The following is a 13,678-nucleotide window of genomic DNA, read 5'->3' as shown; positions in this document are numbered from 1 at the left end:
CTTAGGGTTCGTTTCACTTAATATCATCTTATATTGTCATATGTACATAGCTTTTGATCTTTTTTTACTTGTCCTAGACATGTACTAGTTATTGCAAATAAGGGAAACCATAGGACCTGTTTCTTTGGGCCTGGCTTACTTTACTTAGTGTTATTTTTTCCAAGTCTTTCCATTTCCTAACAAATGGGGCCATGTCATTCTTTCTGATGGAGGCATAGAATTCCAGTGTGTGTGTGTGTGTGTGTGTGTGTGTGTGTGTGTGTGTGTGTGTGTGTGTGTGTGTGTGTGTGTGTGTGTGTGTGTGTGTGTGTGTGTGTGTGTGTGTGTGTGTGTGTGTGTGTGTATGCCACATTTTCTTGATGCATTCATCTACTGGGGGTATCTGGGTTAGTTCCATATCGTTTGGGTAAATGTCCAAAAGAGGGATTGCTTAGTCATAGTGGAGTTCTATATGGAGTCTTTTGAGGAACCTCCAGACTACTTTCCAAAGTGGTTGAAAAAGTTTACACTCCCACCAACAATGCAGTAGGATTCCCTTTTGGCCACATCCCCTCCAGCATCTGTTGTTACTAGATTTCTTGATTATAGCCATTCTAACTGGGGTGAGGTGGAATCTCAATGTTGTCTTGATTTGTATTTCTTTTATGGCTAGAGAAGATGAGCATTTCTTCATGTGTCTAATGGCAATTCTTATTTCCTCTTCAGAGAGGTCTTTAGCCCACTTATTAATCAGGCAGTTGTTTCTTTGAGGATTTGTTGTTGGGGGATTTAATTTTTTGAGCTCTAAGTATATTTTAGATATGAGACCCTTGTTTGTTGTATGGCTAGTGAAGATCTTCTCCCAATCCATGGGCTTTCTATTGATCTTGCTAGCTATGTCTTTTGCCATGCAGAAGTTCTGCAGCTTCATGCAATCCCATTTGTCCAACCTTTCTTTGATTTCAATCTTTGACAAAGGAGCTAAAAAAATAAAATGGAAGAAAGACAGCCTTTTCAGTAAATGGTGATGAAAAAATTGGTTAAACACCTGTAGAAAATTAAAGCTAGATCCATATTTATCACCCTGCACCAGAATCAACTCCAAATGGATCAAAGACCTCGAAATAAAAGCAGACATCCTGAAACATTACAGGATGGAATATAAGAAACTCTAGGGCTCCTTAACACAGACAAATTTTTTTTATAGAAACCTAAAAGTACAGTTTTAAACTTTACTCCAATTGAATTTATAATCCCTGTGACTTTCTCATATACATAACAAAAGAGTGTAGTAAAATTAGCAAGTACTGAACTATGTTGATAATTTCTCACTCAGTTTGTGGTTTGTAGAGTTAGGTAGATTCAACAATAAAGGCCTCTGCAGATCTTATCCCATCTTTGGCTGAGCAATGTGGTCCTGTCTCTGAAGCCACTAATTAAAGATATGATCACACCCAAGCATGGTGACACCCAGTACTGTGGAGACTAAAGTGAAAAGATTGGGAGTTCAAGACCAGCTTGGGCTATGTAGCAGAATCTTGTTTATTATTTTTTGTATATTAGTTTTTGTACAATGCTTTTAATATCTTCAGTTATACAAAAGACAAGATTTTGTCTACAAGAAAAAGGTACCATCACCAACACAAAGATGTGACCCAAACAACATAAACAAGTATAGACAAGTATGCATCACATTCTGTTTTCTAACAGGAAGTGACAAAGACCATTTTATAAAAGGTATCTTCAGACACCTGTCACAATCATTAAAAAGATTCTACAGGTGGACCCATTGCAATAATATGATGTACAAGATGTTATGTCGAAAATGAACTTTACAACTTTGGCGTGAGGGGTGGGGGGAGAGGGAAGGGGAAACAAAGGAGGAGGCAACAGTGCTTGATAAGAAATGCACTCATTACCTTGCCCATGTAATTGTAACCCCTCTGTACATTATTTCACAATAAATTTTTTAAAAGATTCAATCTATCTATCTATTTACATCTATATCTATATCTATATTTTGGACCACTACAGCCCAAATAATATTATCAAGGTATAATAAATTGATATAATCTCTTTCTGCACTTTCTCTTCTAAATATGAACACTAACTTTCAGGGTCAAGTTGTATCCTCTACTTCTGATGGCTCACTGCATACGTCATTTTCTTCAATCAATCATTCCCCAAACATTGACTGAGTCCTGCGACAGCCCAGACAATAAGATGGGCAGTGTATCCTTTCTCATTGTGCTTAAATGTTAGAGTGCAACATAGGCAATAAACAACACAAACTTAGCTGCAGATAATCACCAGTGCTTTGAAGAGAATCTTGGAAGCAATTCAGCCAGGATGATGCATGGGAGAGGATGAGGCAGAGATGGAGGAGAGATATTTAGGATGAATCATCAAGGAAGCCTCTCTGAGGAGGGGACATTTCTCTTGAAACTTGGAAATGAAGAAATAAACAAGCTTGTTCCACACAGAGGAAATAGCAGAAGTGAGGTATTCAGATGGAAATAAAACCAAGGAAGCCAGTGTCTGGAGAGCCCCCTCATGACTTCACATGCTTTATATACAAACACCATCAACCTAATCTTTGCAGACTAAAGGATAGAAATCACATCTACAAAATGAATTTCTAATCCTCTTATCACTATAATTGCCAACTCTCAAAACTAGTAAATCTTGGTTCCTTCTAGAACGCTCATGTCAAGGCCAGCTGCAGTCACCCAAATCTACCTGTTGATAATTAACACCAACAGACCATGAAAAACAGATTTTTCAAGTTAGTCAACTATAAAGTTCTTCCTAAGGAAGGCTGCAAAAGATTTAGCCCAGTTTTGGGGGGTGGGGAGGGAGCTGGACCATTCATTCCAGCATTAGGACCATGTGGCCCAGTCCCTCTGTCCATCTCACTCTATCTTCCAGGACCTGACAGCTGTGTGGAGTGAAATAGCCACTTTTCATATGTTGAGGCCATTTGTCACCAATTTAAAATTGTATTTTATATTGCTTTATGCTGAGATATTCCTGAGATACTTTGACTTCTATCTGATGCCACAAATGTCATTCGGTAAAAGTTCTAAGTTGATTTGATAAATAACTTAAGAAAAAGATTGGCTTTGACAGACATTTTTGATGAGCCTATATTCTAGGCTTAAAAAGCACCATAAAGGTAGAAATGGGTCATACTCCATACCAGTGGCCACAACTGTCACATAAAGAATGGATACACTTTCTCTGTGTTCCAGTCATTCATTCGTTACACAGAAGTCGCTTGTTCCGAAACATACCATTGTCTTACTACTTTCCCCTAACTTGTGTTTAATCTCCAAATTCCCCAGGTTTGGAGACCTGACTCCTTGACATTGTCCTTTCTAGCAATGGATTTCAGATTCTCTCCCACTCACATCTTTAACCATTGGTCCCCATGACTCTGGGGCATCTTATGATTTCTATGTATATTTTTGCAGATAAACAGCATAGCCTCTTATTGAAAGAACTTTCTTCTTTAATATGATGAGGGTCTAACTTCCTTAAACTAATTTATTTTACTTTTTCTATCATACAGTTTAGACTAATGCTCAGTCTTGGACACTTTGTATTTCTATAATGAGATAGTTAAGAAAAACAAGGTACCTACATTCCAGGCCTACATTTCTTTATTCACCCATCAAACACTTATTATATATCCATTATGCACCAGACCCTATGCCAGTGATAGGATTTTTCCACTTTGGGTAAGTAACTAAATTATTCTATGCCCTAGCTTTCTTCTTTTTCTTTCATCTTATTTTACTTGCCAATGCTGGTGCTTTTATTTTCTTCACATTTTTATTAGAATCAGTTAGTTGCACAAGGGGCTTTCATATATGCACCCAATGTAACTTTGATTTGTACTGGGGTTTGAACTCAGGGATTCACCCTAGCTAAATACAGATAGTTAGATGATAGATAGATAGATAGATAGATAGATAGATAGATAGATAGATAGATAGATAGACAGACAGACAGACAGATAGACAGATAGACAGATAGATAGATAGATAGATAGATAGATAGATAGATAGATAGATAGATAGATAGATAGATAGATAGATAGATAGATAGATACCTATAGCTATCTATATCTTAGATCTATATATCGATATAGATAGATATATAGAATTTGAGATTTTGGGGCTGGGGAAGGTGGCTCAGTGGTAGAGCGCTTGCCTTGCATGCTTGAGGCCCTGGGTTCGATTCCTCAGCACCACATAAGCAAAAAGAAAAAAGCCAGAAGTGGCGCTGTGGCTCAAGTGGTAGAGTGCTAGCCTTGAGCTGAAGAGCTGAGGGACAACACCCAGGCCCAGAGTTCAGGCCCCACGACTGGACCCCCCCCCCAAAAAAAAGAATTTAAGATTTTGTTTATAGTGATATATCTAATATATGATTATACATTATATACACATGTATATAATTTCAAGTATTTTGCAGTTCTAAATACCTTTGGTTTTAAATCCAACTCTAACTTCCTTATTCTCAGTCATACTTCTTTCCAAATAACCTGAACTTATCACTGGGAAATTTCCCATCAAAGTAAAGGTTGATACTGGTTGTATCTTCTAAAGTGTAAATATAGTTATACCTATAAGATAGGGAAAAGCTTACAACAATAAATGTTTCTTGATTTTAGGTAATTATTTGTAAGAATGATCAATATAGCAATTATTATATATTTACACATGTCGTAAAAGAGCAACATGCTATAAATGGCTCATAATCAGTTTCTTAAGAAGAAAAAAACAAAAGTACAAGCACTAAAACTATCAGTAAAATGAAAAGTCCAAAGCTGAGAAGACAATGCATATTTTTTTTAGTTAGAATTCAACCATACCTAATAAAAATTACAGAACTGGTTGAGTAGATAAATCACAGAAATATAGTCGTGATTCTTCATTTCCCCCTGCTTGTCTTGGCTCCACCCCTACCACAGGCATTAACCAATGAGCTTCCTACCTTTCTAACATGCTCCTTTACATAACTAGGAAAACTCATCCTGGTTAGTCCAAGGGTGGATGGGCGAAACACTGGAAGAAAGCTACGCCTTTCTAACTGGGCCAGTAGTTTTGTGGGGTAAGATCAAGATGGACATCCTGGCAGGATGAAACCACTGGAATTTGCAGGACAAAATGTAAGAGAAGAGAGATCTCTGGAGATCAGTGGAGAGGAGATCCTCTCCAGTGTTAGGTAAATAATAATCAGCACATTCGTGAAGAAATTACCCAGGGTCTGGAAACAGCCCTTAGAACTATTGCAATCTAGCTCCTGGGCTGGGCTGACGGAGGCACCTTATAATTCATGATGTATCAGACAGATTGACAAGAAAGGCAGAATTTGTGTAGTGGGATAAAATCAACTTAGACATTTTTTTCTGGTCATGGGGCTTGAACTTGGGGCCTAGGCTCTGTCCTTGAGCTCTTTTGCTTGAGGTTAGCACTCTACCATTTTGAATCCCAGTGGCACTTCAGTTTCCTGGTAGTTAATTGGAAATAGGAGTCTCACAGACTTTCCTGCCTGGGTTGGCTTTGAACCATGATATTCAGATCTCAGCCTCTTGACTAGCTCAGATTACAGGTGTGAGCTACCAGCACTTAGCAGACAAAATGTATTTTTGAGCCATCTTCCTATGTAGCTCAAGCTGGCCTCCTAAGGACTGGGATTCAATTTGTTGTGTGTTAGTGTCAAGGCTTGAACTCAGGATCCTGAGCTCTTGGCTTTTTTCTCATGAATGGTGTTCTACTACTTAAGACTTGCTTCCACTCCTAAGTCCCCACCCCCCTTTTATTTTTTAATATAAAGATACTAGCCACATTGGATGGTTCATTCTAATAACCTCATTGAAACGTAACTATAAAGTCTTACCTTCAATGGCTTGGAGTATGGCTCAAGTGATAGAATATTTATTTGGCTTAAGAGAGGTCCTGGGTTCAACTCCAGTGCACTGTCAGAAAAAAAGAGACTGGTAAAGGAAGAAAAGAGAAGGGTAAATGGACATTGGGATATAATAAAAGGAAGGAGGGTGTGTAATTTTGAAATACATTGTAACCTCAGTGGAATAAACATAAAGGGGAAGGAAACAGTCTCTTATAGGGAAGAGGATACTAGCTGGGATATTAACTAGCCAGAGGGGGGTTGTGCTAACAAAGAGGATGAAAGGGAATGGATATGGTAGATTGTTTGCAAGTATAATAGGACAATGAAACTTGTTGAAATTGTTCTAGAAAGAAGGGAGGGAGGTAAGAGTGATACAAGAGGATGAAATTAATTGCAATACATTGTAAATATGTGTGGAAATGTCACAATGAAATCCCCTGTGTAACTAACATATGCTTAAATATAAATTTAAAAATGAAGGTAAAAAGTGACAATTAGGTAGATTTGGGAATAAACCTCACTCTAATCTCCTTCCTTCCCTCACTCAACCCCTGTCCTACTTAGAAATACAATTGAGATTAAGTTTAATTTCTTATGTACAATATATGCACACAGGATAGATGGTCAGTTCAATTCATTCAACAGCAGTTTAGCACATGCTCATTGAGGCTGTCCTATAGATCAGATACAAGCAATGAATGACCAGAGCCGACTCTGCCTCAGTAAGCCATTAAACTACTATTCTAGCACTAGATGCTTCCTTGGCAGATGGAGAACACAACCTCCCAGTCAGACTGTAATCAGTTGCTATTGTTTTATTCTAGTCATTTCCTCCAGACTACTGGTATTTCAACTGCGTTCATGATTCAGTAATTTAATTCAATAACACAATTAATAAAAGGCCTCCGTTCTGTAGACCTACACCATAATGCACTCCGAAGCAAATTTAGTATCTTTTGTTACCTCAAATTTTTATCAAGCTACTGGAATTGGGGTAGGGAGGAAGTAGAAAGACGTCAAGCCATTAAGACAGAAATAAGATTGTAGTGTTTAATCATTGTTCCCTTTGACAAACGGATGTGAAGATACCTGTCACAAAAACAAAACAATAAAAAGTCTAACTGAAAAAGCAAAAGTAAAAATATCTGAATAAAGCAAATACGTTAGCCTGAAGTGCTAATTTGAGTGTGATGATTCTTAACACAACATGACTTGGCCCTTCCTTATAAGTCACAGCAAAAGGGGAAACACAATTTGCTTTATGCTTGATATTAGGGGGAAGTATTAAAGTATTAATCCTCCCTGATTTACCCTTTCCTTCTCCATCATGTCTTTAAATATCCCTTCTCCCAGCCAGGATTTTGATAGACATTGTGGGGAAAGGGGTAAGACGAGAAATTGTGAGGTAGCTTAGGTATTTTCCTTCACTAGCTAAAGGGACAATTTGGTACCCAGCAACTATTTAAAAAGTTGTCTTCACTCAGGATGTAGGTTATCCCTTTGAAAGCACGTGTGAATTATTAACCCATCATTTTATACTGACCAGATGCTCTGTTTAACTTTTGCCAGTGAGCAAATAATCAAGCCTCCTTTGGCAAAATTCCCATACATAATTGAAAGCTGAATTAGTGACTACTGAAGTCACCATCTCCAAATTTGCAATGTCTACTTGATGCTGAGTTTTCATTTTAGAAGAAAGGGGAAAAGAAGTAACATTCTAATCTAACTCCTGAAAGCAGCAGTCAGTAGCCAATGATAGAGATGGCAAAACTGAAATCACGAAACTACCTCCTGCTTTAAATATCTATTCAGCCCATGAACCAATGGCTCAAGTCTGTAATCCTAGCTATTCAACAGATTATGGTCTAAGGATCATGGTTCAAAGCCAGCCTGGGCAGGAAAGTCCATGAGACTCTTATCTCCAATTAACCACCCCCAAAAAAGCCAGAAGTGGAGCTGTGGCTCACATGATAGAGTGCTAGCCTTGAGCAAAAAAAAAAAATCTTAGACAGGACCAGCAAAACAAAAAACAAATAAAAAGCTATTCTTTTTTTGGGGGAGTGGGGCAGGGGTCCTGTCATGGGGCCTGAACTCTGGGCCTGGGCACTGTCCCTCAGCTCTTCAGCTCAAGGCTAGTTCTCTACCACTTGAGCCCACAGCGCCACTTCCGGCTTTTTTCTTTTTGCTTATGTGGTGCTGAGGAATCGAACCCAGGGCCTCATGCATGCAAGGCAAGCGCTCTACCACTGAGCCACCTTCCCAGCCTAAAAACCTATTCATAGACAGCAAAGATATCAGTAGGTTTCTTTTTACTTGTCCAAAAATTTTTTCCTTCCAACCCCTGAAAAATGGCCTCACTCCAAATGGACTTGAGGGAAAGAAAAGGGAATTGTTAGATAAGAATGGAAAATGGCAGATATAACACCTGGCAGACAACATGGTACTGCTTCTTCCCATAATGCCTAGCACTACTGCTTAAATACTTATTCCATTAATGTCCTGTGTTCCTGCTTAGAATCTCATCAGTAGTACAGTAAGGCATCACACTCAATCAGGCATAACCAATCAGATCCACTAGTTCCCTAACATGGAAACAACAACAACAAAAGCCAGGGCAGCTGATGTATGGTCAGCAAGCAATCAGGGGAAAATCCTGGAAAGGAATGTCAGCCTGGAGACCAGTCAGGAAGAGCCCTGTCACAACTGCTCTCTAAGGAGCTGCAAGACTCTTACCTTCTTTACTCGAGGATTGTCCTCTGCTTTCTCTTTCAGTAAACTTGCTACTTTACTATACTATATTTCACTATTCCTCTACCTCTCAATTATTTACCTGGCAGAGAATCAAACCTGTAACTCTAGACTCTCGCTTGAAACTGCCTTTAATTTTTATAACATGTATGGTTAAACAAAGAAAAAGAAAAAGGAAGAAACACCACTACTTTGAATGTTTTGGAGCCTACTTGTTTATTTATGGTTTTAATATATAGAAAGACCAATATATAAGAATATCAATTCTGTATCTTTTGCTCTTATACTTTATTGTCAGTTCTGAAGAATACAAAGTGGTATTTCCCTCTGAAGAAATCTAAAAATCATTAGCATTTCATCAGGCTTCTTTATTGAATTATCTTGCCAATTCATTAAACTAATTAATGTTCACTGGCCCTCCTTTAGGCCAAACAGGGTTCTAGTGAATGATTCTAGTGAAGGAAACAGAACTTACGCCTTAGTGGAAGATGAAAAATGATAACATAAATAAGTAACCACAGTAAGTCTTGTGGTGACACATGACAGATAAGAAACCAAGGAGGAATAGGGTGCTGCTTGGGAGAGGGGGGAATTGTGAAAAGAGCAAAAGGTCTCAGAGAAGATGATATTTGAGTAAAGATTCACAAGGTCAGTATGTAATTAACAGGAGAAAATGTGTTCCAGACAGAGAGCGAACCTGCCAGGCCTGAGGAAGAGTATGGAAGTGGGCAAAGCTGGAGAAGAGTGATCCAGATTCCAGTAGGAAGAGCTGAACCACTTAGATAAGGAGCTAAGGAAGACAGCTTGAGGCCCTGCAGGTCATTGTAAAGAGTGTTAGTTTCTACCCTGAGACAGATAGGAAGTCAAAGGATATGTAAACTAAGAAGAATGACCCGACATGTAGATTTTCTAATATCACATGGTTGGCTGGGCATGGTGGTGCATGTAAGGTCCTCTCCTGGATGGCGAGCAGACTCCACCCTCCTCGCAGCAAAGTCTCCACCCAGTACCTGCGTTACCTAGGCAACTGGGACACCTGGAAGAGGTCACGTCTGCATCTGCTGAGGTCACATCTGAATTTGATGTGGCCACACCTTTCCCCACCCATACCCTACATAAGGGCTAGCCCAGGCCCAGACCCTCCCTTTTTAGCTCTTGCTGCTCTTCTCTTGCTCTCTTGCTGCCCCCTTTTTTCTCTCTCTGTTCGTTTCTAGCTCTTGCTGCTCTTTTCTTGCTCTCTTGCTCTCTCTCTTTCCCAGCCACGTGGAGTGCCAACCTTGCCTGGTCCCAGCAGGTCTACCCCTTACCTGAATACCACGTGAGTGCTACTGTTCTTACCCCTCTCTCTGCTCTTTTCTCTCTCTTTCCTCTCTTCCCAGCTCTCTCTCATTCCCAGGCCTTTCCCAGCCACGTGGAGTGCCACCCTTGCCTGGTCCAAGCAGGTCTACTGAATAAACCTACCACTTATCTGAATACCACGTGCGTGCTGGTGCAGTTCTTACTCGGTTTCCTCTTTTTAAAAACCTAACATAAATGGTGCCGTGACTCGGATAAAGGCTTAAAGTCAGGATAGCTGGGATTTCTCTGTTTTTTTCCCTCGTTTTTCTTTTTTTTGTTCTTCCCTTTTTGCTCTGAGGAATACCCGCAGTTCTGACGGCCTTTTGCGAACCAGTCTGTCTGCAGCGGAATCAACGCATCGATACCATTGCTGCCTTCACATCCAAGTCCACACCACATCTCTACTCTGGTGAGTGAAACTACTCTGTCGCTCAGTCTCTGTCCAGACGTGGCGCCACACCAGAGAGCTCCTACGGCCTTTAGCTGAAAGGCGGTCACCTCTGAAGCTGAGGACGCTTGGCTTTGGGGGCTTGGCCATTTCTCTCTAGAGGGCTCTGGGGGAAGTCGGGACGCCGCTTCTGCCTGGTCAGCTCTCCTTCACTCACCACACTGACTGTCCTACTCATTTAATGGGGTGCTATGAATCACGCCTGAGCCGTGAAACCCCTTTGAAATGTCTCCCTCGCTCCCTGGAAAGCCAGAGAGCCTCATTTTTATGCCATTCTCAGAAGTACACAGTTTTTGCTACTGCAATGGTAAATGATCAGAAGTCTGTTTACTTTCGGACTCTTTTCTCTCTCTCTGCCATTCATGGGCAACTTTCTACCCTTTTTTTCTACAACTTTTTGGCTTGTGCCTTGAAGAGTGCCACGCAGGCTGGGTCCCAGGGACCCCCCTCTAGGTTCCCTCTCAAAGGCTAGCCAATGTTGGCTTAAATCTATTCAGGCTTTCTTTGCATTCTTTCAGAAATTCTCCATCTTGAATCCGCCATCTTGGCCACGTGGTGGGTTAAGGGTTTGGCCCCATCTGACCCTTAACCTTCCACTAAGTTTACTACTCCATCTATTCTAAGGTGCCTTGCTAACAAGTTGCTGTTTTCACAGGCCCTAGTAACTGAGGCCCAACCATCTGATGTGCTTTGTTAGCAAAGATGTCTAAATGTTGTCAAAATTTTAGGTTTTGAGTTTTGCCTTTTTTGTTTTGTGTTGTGTATTCTACTACTGACTACATGGTTCTAAAATACTGGGCATATCTGTGCTAAAATTCTCATCACATCTAATGAGTTTTGTCATTTCAAAATATTTGTTGGCAATTCTTGATAAGAACCAGGTAAGCTCTACTTATTCTACTTGATCTCCTTGTTGCTTTAATTGGAAATAATAAAGGGCTTTTGTGGCAAAGATTTCAGTTCAAAGCCAGCTCGGGCTAAAAAATCCCTAAGACTCCGTCTCCCAGCTAAACTCTGCAAGTGGTACTATAACTCAGTGTGGCAGAGTGCTAGCCTTGAGCAGAAGTGCTCAGGGACAGTGCCCAGGCCTTGAGTTCAAACCTCCTTAAATACTAGTGGTACTATAACTCAAAGTGGTTCAGTGCTAGCCTTGAGCGGAAGCGCTCAGGGACAGTGCCCAGGCCTTGAGTTCAAATCTTGAATACCAACTGGGACAAGCCATCCCAGCAACGAGCACCTAGACTCAGCCAGTCTAGGGAACAAGGGAACGTTGAAAGGAGTAAGAGGAGATGATGTCACATCAGCTACTTTGTGCCTGCCCTTTCAAAATTAACCTGAGCCGGGAGGTCAGTAGAAGTAAGAAGCCTGCCCATCCAATGTCTATACCTGTCTACCTATTAACTGAACAGGAATTTATATTCTTGCCTTTGTCACCTGACTTCTCTACCTAGTCGCCAGATGTCAGAAGTAACTAGGGACATTTCTACCAACATTTTCAGCCCCAAGTCCTTCCTCTTGCCATTTATTTGCTCTCTAGTATTTTTTTTCCAGCCCCTCAATGCTCATGAGACTTCTCCAGATTTCATCTAAGGACTCACGCCACCAAGGGACAGCTGCTGCTCACTGCCTTCTCTGGGAGGAGACCAAATTCCAGCCTTTTACCCCTATTGTCGACGCCCCTTGTCAGCAGGAAGTAGCCAGAGAGAATCCTCGCCCTATTTCATGATTATTAAAAGGCTGGAATGTAAGGTCCTCTCCTGGATGGCGAGCAGACTCCACCCTCCTCGCAGCAAAGTCTCCACCCAGTACCTGCGTTACCTAGGCAACTGGGACACCTGGAAGAGGTCACGTCTGCATCTGCTGAGGTCACATCTGAATTTGATGTGGCCACACCTTTCCCCACCCATACCCTACATAAGGGCTAGCCCAGGCCCAGACCCTCCCTTTTTAGCTCTTGCTGCTCTTCTCTTGCTCTCTTGCTGCCCCCTTTTTTCTCTCTCTGTTCGTTTCTAGCTCTTGCTGCTCTTTTCTTGCTCTCTTGCTCTCTCTCTTTCCCAGCCACGTGGAGTGCCAACCTTGCCTGGTCCCAGCAGGTCTACCCCTTACCTGAATACCACGTGAGTGCTACTGTTCTTACCCCTCTCTCTGCTCTTTTCTCTCTCTTTCCTCTCTTCCCAGCTCTCTCTCATTCCCAGGCCTTTCCCAGCCACGTGGAGTGCCACCCTTGCCTGGTCCAAGCAGGTCTACTGAATAAACCTACCACTTATCTGAATACCACGTGCGTGCTGGTGCAGTTCTTACTCGGTTTCCTCTTTTTAAAAACCTAACATAAATGGTGCCGTGACTCGGATAAAGGCTTAAAGTCAGGATAGCTGGGATTTCTCTGTTTTTTTCCCTCGTTTTTCTTTTTTTTGTTCTTCCCTTTTTGCTCTGAGGAATACCCGCAGTTCTGACGGCCTTTTGCGAACCAGTCTGTCTGCAGCGGAATCAACGCATCGATACCATTGCTGCCTTCACATCCAAGTCCACACCACATCTCTACTCTGGTGAGTGAAACTACTCTGTCGCTCAGTCTCTGTCCAGACGTGGCGCCACACCAGAGAGCTCCTACGGCCTTTAGCTGAAAGGCGGTCACCTCTGAAGCTGAGGACGCTTGGCTTTGGGGGCTTGGCCATTTCTCTCTAGAGGGCTCTGGGGGAAGTCGGGACGCCGCTTCTGCCTGGTCAGCTCTCCTTCACTCACCACACTGACTGTCCTACTCATTTAATGGGGTGCTATGAATCACGCCTGAGCCGTGAAACCCCTTTGAAATGTCTCCCTCGCTCCCTGGAAAGCCAGAGAGCCTCATTTTTATGCCATTCTCAGAAGTACACAGTTTTTGCTACTGCAATGGTAAATGATCAGAAGTCTGTTTACTTTCGGACTCTTTTCTCTCTCTCTGCCATTCATGGGCAACTTTCTACCCTTTTTTTCTACAACTTTTTGGCTTGTGCCTTGAAGAGTGCCACGCAGGCTGGGTCCCAGGGACCCCCCTCTAGGTTCCCTCTCAAAGGCTAGCCAATGTTGGCTTAAATCTATTCAGGCTTTCTTTGCATTCTTTCAGAAATTCTCCATCTTGAATCCGCCATCTTGGCCACGTGGTGGGTTAAGGGTTTGGCCCCATCTGACCCTTAACCTTCCACTAAGTTTACTACTCCATCTATTCTAAGGTGCCTTGCTAACAAGTTGCTGTTTTCACAGGCCCTAGTA

This window comes from Dipodomys merriami, unplaced genomic scaffold, assembly GCF_024711535.1.
Source record: "Dipodomys merriami isolate MVZ:Mamm:240054 unplaced genomic scaffold, mDipMer1.0.p SCAF_24, whole genome shotgun sequence".
In the NCBI taxonomy this organism is placed as follows: domain Eukaryota; kingdom Metazoa; phylum Chordata; class Mammalia; order Rodentia; family Heteromyidae; genus Dipodomys; species Dipodomys merriami.
The sequence above is the reverse complement of the archived record's forward strand: the minus strand, read 5'-3'. Positions refer to the sequence as shown.